This window comes from Mastomys coucha, unplaced genomic scaffold (assembly GCF_008632895.1).
Source record: "Mastomys coucha isolate ucsf_1 unplaced genomic scaffold, UCSF_Mcou_1 pScaffold9, whole genome shotgun sequence".
Classification (NCBI taxonomy): Eukaryota; Metazoa; Chordata; class Mammalia; order Rodentia; family Muridae; genus Mastomys; species Mastomys coucha.
Window position 1 is genome coordinate 11348997 of NW_022196915.1, and position 7668 is coordinate 11356664.

The following is a 7668-nucleotide window of genomic DNA, read 5'->3' on the forward strand; positions in this document are numbered from 1 at the left end:
TTCTGTAGACACACGTAGTAGCTGCTACCACTGGGTGGCGCAATACAGACCTTTGCCGTCACGGCAGAACGTTCAAGGGAAGCCGCGTGTCTCACTTCTAAGAAAAGAGCGGTGTAGCAGAGGACCAGAGAGGAGCATCTGGTTCCAGGACAGGCTGTGGATGGTGCTGAACTACAAGCATATCAGCAGCAGAGGCCACCAAATGTGCCCGGCTACAGAAGCTTCGTAAACCTGTCTTCGAAGAGGGAGGGGAACAAAGCCCGTGTGTTCTGCGATAGAAGCAGAGAACTTGGCCTCACTGTGAGGCTCTCCTTCTGCATCGACCCGAGTCTTCTCAGCAATGCTGCCTCTGCTGGTACACAGATTACTGAGTGGGCTTCTGTATCCTAAATGCACAGACTCCTGCCACAGTACTGACCCATTCCAAGTGCTCTGTCATAGCTTGTGGAGTTGCCCAGTGAGTCGGGGAATGGAATCCTGGGCAGGAGGGGCAGGGAAAGGAGGTACAGGATCCTGAGTGTAGTCTCTATACTGAGGTGGCTACTGGAACTTTATGCTCTTCACTCACCCCTTGGCATCGGTAATAGCCCTCCCCATCCACACCCCCTTTTCTAGAGGTTACATCCACGCGTGTTTGAGGCTTGGGCCGTTTCTGGCATCCCTACACTTGCACATCAATTCAGGTGGCAGTTTAGAGCCAATTAAAATTTATAAGCCACAGGTAGTGAGTGAAATCCCAAGGATTAATTTGCTCAGTGGAGTATTAATCTGGATAGTGTCATAGGTGCTTCTTTATGATAGCAACCTGCAAGACGGAGCTGAGGAGGCACACCCCCCAGTGTTTGGCCGCAAAGCCTCTAATTGATTCCACTGGGCTGCATGTGGGCGTGGCTTTACCTCTGCGGAGCTTGGGGCGGGGGAAGGGCAGAATCACCTGTCTGGGCTCACAGCTGTGCCAGCCCCAGATCCAGGCCCTCTTTCTGGCTCCTCCCTTTCTGCCTTGCTTTGCAGAGATTGGCCTGCTTTTGGTTTAGCCTCTTTATAAATTGCACCGCTTCCGTGGGGCAATACAAGAGTCCGTTTCAACCAACCCCCAAGACTTGCTCCTGGAGCTTCCTCAGATAGGAGGCTAAGTGACTGCATTGATGCGCTCCCCACCCCCACCTCCACCAGCCAGCTAGCCACCCTCCTTATCTCAGAGATAGCCCAAGGAGCAGAAGTTAGGACTTGCCACCAAAGAGGTTCAAGTCAGAGCTCCAGGTTGGACAGAACACGACTCTGTCCGATCAGCCTTGGTACCAGAGATCTTTGCCCTACTTCATTTCCCTGAACCCAGGAGAACTGGGTTCAGGAGCTCATCTGGAAGGATCCAGTCTCCGTGGCTTGGAGGATCTTAGCTTCAGCATCCCAAGTCAAAGCAGTGACCATGGAGCCTGGAGGGCTTATGAGATGAGCCTTGAGGGGGAGGCAGTGGCCCTTTTATAAGATGGCTGAGAAGTCTAGGTTTGGAGCCAGATAGCACTGGATTCAAGAATTTCTGAACTTATTTTCTAGTGAGAGTGGAAATAAAAGCTTGTACATTGAGGTGTGGCCTGCCGTATATAAAGTGCAATCATGTGGGTAGCCTGTCCCCAACAATGCTAGCTTTCTCTAGGTCTGTAAATAACAATAGTGAAATCATCCTCAAGGGCCCCATATCTGTTATGTTGTCCCCTCTTTTGGTGACTACCAACTGTCCCTGCTAATAGCTGTTACTGGTCCTGCCTACCTCACCCGACGGTGTGATAGTGGGGTGGAATAGTATGTAGGACAGCTTTGAAAAAATGGGTAGTTGGCAGTGTAAGGGATGATTATTGCCAATAAACTGAATTATTTCAGCCTCCCCCCCCCCAATCCTCTAGGAACAGTGTTTGAGTCCAGTTACTGTTTCTTATACAGAATACTCCAGGATGGGAAATGTATACAAAAAGAGGTTTATTTGAATTCATGGTCTGCTCAGCTTCTGATGAGGGCCCCATGCTGTTCCACGAATAGAGGAAGAATGTAAAGGAAATAGATGAACAGAAAAGATGGGGAGGGACAAAGGAACTGACACAATTTATAACAATCAGCTCTCCAAAATCTGTATCCCTCCTTTGTTAGGATGGCTTCCCAAGGCCCAAAGCATCTCTTCAATGCCTTGATACCTCTCAGCACATTTTATTGGGAACCAAGTCTTTATATGAGAGTTGGAGAAAAGTCATATCCAAACTGTAGCAGAAGCCTCTCAGACTCCCGTCCATTTCAGAGGACTCTGACAGTGGGGTGAAGTGCAATCTAAGTTCACTGTTACCAGCAACAGATTGATCGTGGGTGATGTGAGTAGTGAAGACGTTTGCTCAGCAGGCATAATGGTGTGTGCCTGTAAGCCCAACCACTTGTTACTGAAGGCCAGCCTGAGCAAACAAACAAACAAACAAACAAACGCTTGAGCATGTAGCCAAGAAGGAAAGTGATTGCATACAACAATCAAGACCCTGCTTAAAGACTAGGGATCAGGTAGAGAAAAGTCTCCAGGTAGAGTCAGGTACTTGGAGTGCCCTGCAAGAGGAGAAGAGGGAGGGACAGACACCCATGACACCCTCACAAAGGGCCTGGCCTTTCCTGCCTCTCTCTCTCTCTACCTTGAAAGGGAAAGAGACAATGAAGATGACCCAGCTGTTGACAGAGCTGAGGAAGTCCTAGGGGCAAAGTCCTGTTTGCTGAGCCATGGGGCTTCAGTTGAGCAGGGCCATGTGGTACTTCTGTGGGTGGCAGGGAGAAGGGGAGTCACGGTGATGATTAATCTTGACAACTTGACTGGATTCAGAATCACCAGGGAAAACACACCTATGGGTAAGTCTATAAAGGAAGCCCCTACCCTGAGTGTGGATGGCAGAGTCCCATGGGCTGTAAGGACAAAGCAGGTTGGGGACTGTCATTCATCTCTCTGCTTTCTAACTGCTGACCAACATGACCGGCCACCCCCCACTCATGCCACCATGCCTCCCCTCGCCACGGTGGACCACATCCTCCTCAGATAAACTCCTTGTAAGCCACTTTCTCCTGTAAGCCACTTATGGTCAGGCATTTGGTCACAGCAATGAGAAAAGTAATACACATGTCAAGTATAATTTGGTCTTTATAGTAGGGCTTCCCATCCTAGTCATCTCTCTATGAGATCCATAGTGTCTCTACGTGTGTGTGTGTGTGTGTGTGTGTGTGTGTGTGTGAATGATCATGTTAATCCATAATCCCGTTCTGCACATGGAATCAGGACTAATTTCTCCTAGGATCTCCCCAACCTTACTGGTGAGCCAAGCCAAGAAGCCAGGATTATAGGACCTAGTGTGCTGGCTGTCAACCCTGTGGGTAGTGGAAGGACACGGTTGGGCACTAATTACCTGTGTAGGGAATGGGCATTCTCCTCTTAGGGCCCAGAAAGCTCTCCTTGCTTTGCCCAGCTGGCAGAGCTCAGGGTCAAGGATTTAAGATGGTGTTGGAGTGGGAGGGTAGAGTTGTCAGAACTGAATATTCCTAGGAGCTCCCCAGATGGGGCTGTTGGTGCCTCCTGGCAAGGAAAGAGAAAGATGCTTCTGAAACCCTGGAGATGATCTTCCCTAATCTGTTCCCTAACCCTCTTCTCAAATGCCAATCCGGTCAAACCAATGACTGTACTGCTATCCCCTGCTTTTGAGACCTCCACTACCACCACCACCCTATCCCTTTTGGCCTGTGTCTTAGTCAGGGTTTCTGTTCCTGCACAAACATCATGACCAAGAAGCAAGTTGGGGAGAAAAGGGTTTATTCAGCTTACTTCCACATTGCTGTTGATCACCAGAGGAAGTCAGGACTGGAACTCAGGCAGGTCAGGAAGCAGGAGCTGATGCAGAGGCCATGGAGGGATGTTCCTAACTGGCTTGCTTTTCCTGGCTTGCTCAGCCTGCTCTTTTATAGAACCCAAGACTTCCAGCCCAGGGATGGCACCACTCACAAGGGGCCCTACCCCCTTGATCACTAATTGAGAAAATACTCCACAGCTGGATCTCATGGAGGCACTTTCCCAACTGAAACTCCCTTCTCTGTGATAACTCCAGCCTGTGTCAAGTTGACACACAAAACCAGCCAGTACAGCCTGGTTCAAATGTTTCTTCTTTCAAATACAGATGTTAGGTTAGGCCCAATGGGCTGGATTTTTTTTTTTTTTTTTTTGCTCTTGCCCAACTAGAGCCCCAGGCAGCTAGAAACACAAATTCCTCCCTCTAGAGAGCAGGAGTCAGGATTCTCAGAGATCACCCTTCCTAGACAAATGATAGCGGACAGGCAGTCCTGGAAAAGGCTGAGAGGAGGTCTCCCACCTTCATTTCTCATTGTAGAAGCAAGGCCTTGAAGGAGCTGGGGCAGCAAGTGGCCCATAGCTGGACAGTGCTCAGAACTGGGGCAGGTTAAAATTTGTCCTGCAGGGTCCCCAGGCAGTTAAATCTGGGTGTGTCATCAAGTGCTCTCCCTGGCAGTGGTCAATTGGGCAGCCTGGGCTACAGGTATAGACAATATATAGTTGTTCAGGGGACACCCAGGGGACACAGAGGCTTAAGGGGTGCTTGCTGGGTCTGGATAGGGTGCCTTTGCATTTGGTGCAGTAAAGTCTAGAGTCATAATTAATAAATCAAGGAAAAGGGAAGATAAGGGGACAGGAAGAAGGGCTGGGAGACACGCAGATTCTCTGGAGGCCTCCAACATGAGGAATCATGAGGAATCAGGTCAGATCATGAGGAATACAGAATCGCAAGCAGAAAAGAGGGGAGGGTCAGACAACATCTAGGAGCCAGGGTATGCCCCTTAAAAGAAGGCGTTCCTGGCCCACTTCACAGATCTCAGATAGGCTGCTCTGGGGGCTTCAGGAAGTAACTGGAGTGACAGTCAAGAGACAGCTTGGGCCGACTATTATTTGGAGTGTGTATGTGATGAAGACAGACTGCAGTGGGAGGCATGACACATGATGGGCTGAGAGTAGGTGCCTCGCACGTCCCCAGCTACTTTATTGACTGTTTCTCTCAAAGCACAAATGGCCTGAAATGCAAACAGTACTGTCTGGAATTGCTAATTAGCTATGAGATGGCTCCTTGTAAGGGACATCTTGGTCCACTTGAGTCTGCTGAAATACTTGTTCAGGAGGCAAATGGGGTCAGCCACTGTCCATGGAACACCTTTCTTCATGGCTCCTCTTAGAAATGCCCCCAAACAATCACCTAGCTCCCTGGGTCCCACTTTCCAAAGTGACGATACTTAGACCTGAAATAATTTGTATAATGGAAAAGTCACGGAGAGAGAATGTGGTGTCACTGTTAATCATTTTTTTAAACTTCACATTATGTGATCCGTTAACATTAATATTTAATTTAATGCAGTCAAAAGATTAATGCTTGTGTTTATTTCTAAAAAAAGGCAAAGATGCTTCAGGCTGCTTTTCAGCTTAGTTGAGCTTTGGGGAAAAAAAAGAGACAACAACCCATCCAGCATGGAAGAAGTGTATTCATGCCGTAATAATACAAATATCCGCTCCCTCCCTCACTCTCCCTCCTCAGCTCCTAAAAATAAGCCACGGGGTTCTAATGGGGACACTGATTAAATATTCGGCTCTGTAATTTATGCCCAAGTGAATCCCAACAGGAACCAGAGGCCCTGGAAATCTGTTGTGAAATAATTATCCTGAATGACATTGTGGAGATGGTCTGCAAGGGTGCTGTCAATAATGCATTAGCCCAAATCTGTTTGAAATACGGCAAGGAAATTACACAATCTTCATGGGAACCTGAAAGAATTATCAGTAAACAAATTTAATCAACTTGATGTTATGCATACCACTCTGCCTCTTATTATCTGATCATCTGGGTTTAGAACACTCAAGGGAATTGAATGACGTGGGATGCCAGGCTTCGGCGGCGGCCTAACTGTCTGTGTGTGTGTGTGTGTGTGTGTGTGTGTGTGCGCGTGTGTGTGTGTGTGTGTGTGTACTGGATAGAATCAGCCCTAGGTCTCTGCATTTCTCCTTAGCTGCATTTTCATTTGCATTTTTCTCTCTGTCTGATTGCTGGCTCTCACCCTGGTCTGACCTGGCCCTGAGACTCACATTCCTTCTCATAGCCCAGTGGTTCTCAGCCTATGGGTTGCGACCCCTTTGTGGGGGTCAAAAGACCCATTTACAGGGGTCACCTAAGACCATTGAAAACCACAGATATTTACATTATGATTCATAACAGTAGCAAAATTACAGGCATAAAGTAGCAACGAAAATAATTTTATGGCTGAGGGTCACCACAACATGAGGAAGTATGTTACAGGGTTACAGCATTACAAAGGTTTGTGGATCATTACCTTGTAAGGTCAGAGTCCTCCTTAGAAAAGTCAACCAACTGCTCATGCTTCCTCATGCTTCCTCTGGGCACCTCTTCTTCCTCTTCTGACTTCAGAGAAGGGTGATCACTTTGCCTTGAAGTTCAGAAGCAAAGAGTTAGAGTGCAGAGAAAGAGGGTATTGCGACCCTGGGGGATGCTTCCTTCCACAAATGCTCGAGCCCCGTAATGTTGGGTTCTACAAGACTCTGATACCGATTTGCTGGATAATTCTGCCACATCTCTGCACCTTAGCTTTGTCACCTGCAGGCTGAGCCTGGGCCAGGGGATCTGAGTGATCTTAAGGCATCTTGATAGAAGGCTGTTAGTATCTTATTTGTGTGGCATATTAGTTACTGTACTCATTGCTGTGGCCAAATATTTTACAAGAAGCCACTTCCAGGAAGAAAGATGCATTTGGGTTTATGGCTTCATGGGATGTGGTCTGTCAGGATGGGAATATGCTAATCGTGTTGCAACCAGATCCAAGGAGCAGAAAGAGAGCAAGCTGGCACCTCTTAGGCTTTCTCTTTCCCCCTTGTTCATTTGGTTCTCCAGCCCATGGAATGGTATCATGCTTAGAGTGGATCTCCTCTCCTCAATTAAATCTATCTGTAAACCTCCTTACAGACTCACCCACAGGTATGTCTTGTAGGTGATATTAACTCCAGTCAAGTTGATGATGAAGATTAGCTGTCATAAATGCATTCCTTTTCAAATTGAGATCTAAATAATTCACTTTAAGCCACGATACTTCATGGCATGGGCCCTAAAGTCTCATATTCATTTCATAATGCAAAATGTAGTTAGTCCATCTCTAAGATCCTCCAAAGTCTAAAGAGTCAAAACTCTTTTTGACTTTTGGCTCAAAAGTCAAAGTACAAAGTCTGTTCTGAGATGCAAGGTAATCTCTTTACTCTGAACCCCTATCAAAAACAAAGCAAACAAAACTATTACCACACCATCACACCACCATACCACCACACCACACTGCCACCATCACCACACCACTACCCATCACCCACCACTACCACCACCACCAACCACCACTACCATCACCATCACCATCACCATCACTACACCATCATCACACCATCATCACCATCACTACACCACTATCACACCACCATCACACTATCACCACCATACCACCACCATACCACCACTACATCACCACCACCACACCACCACCACCACACCACCACCACTACCACACTGCCACCCACCACCATCACTGTCACAGCATCACCACTACCAC

General features: G+C 47.7%; 1 long non-coding RNA gene across 3 annotated transcripts in view; it reads right to left on the reverse strand.

Moving 5' to 3' along the window:
* Positions 1-5530: 5530 nt before the first annotated feature.
* Positions 5531-7668, reverse strand: part of LOC116084713 — a 14417-nt gene continuing 12279 nt past the window's right edge. For all 3 annotated transcript variants that reach the window (XR_004116235.1, XR_004116234.1, XR_004116236.1), the window contains exons 3-4: positions 6394-6507; positions 5531-5830 (exon numbers count right to left, since the gene is read on the reverse strand). This is a non-coding gene — a long non-coding RNA (uncharacterized LOC116084713). The remainder of the gene's footprint in view (positions 5831-6393; positions 6508-7668) is intronic.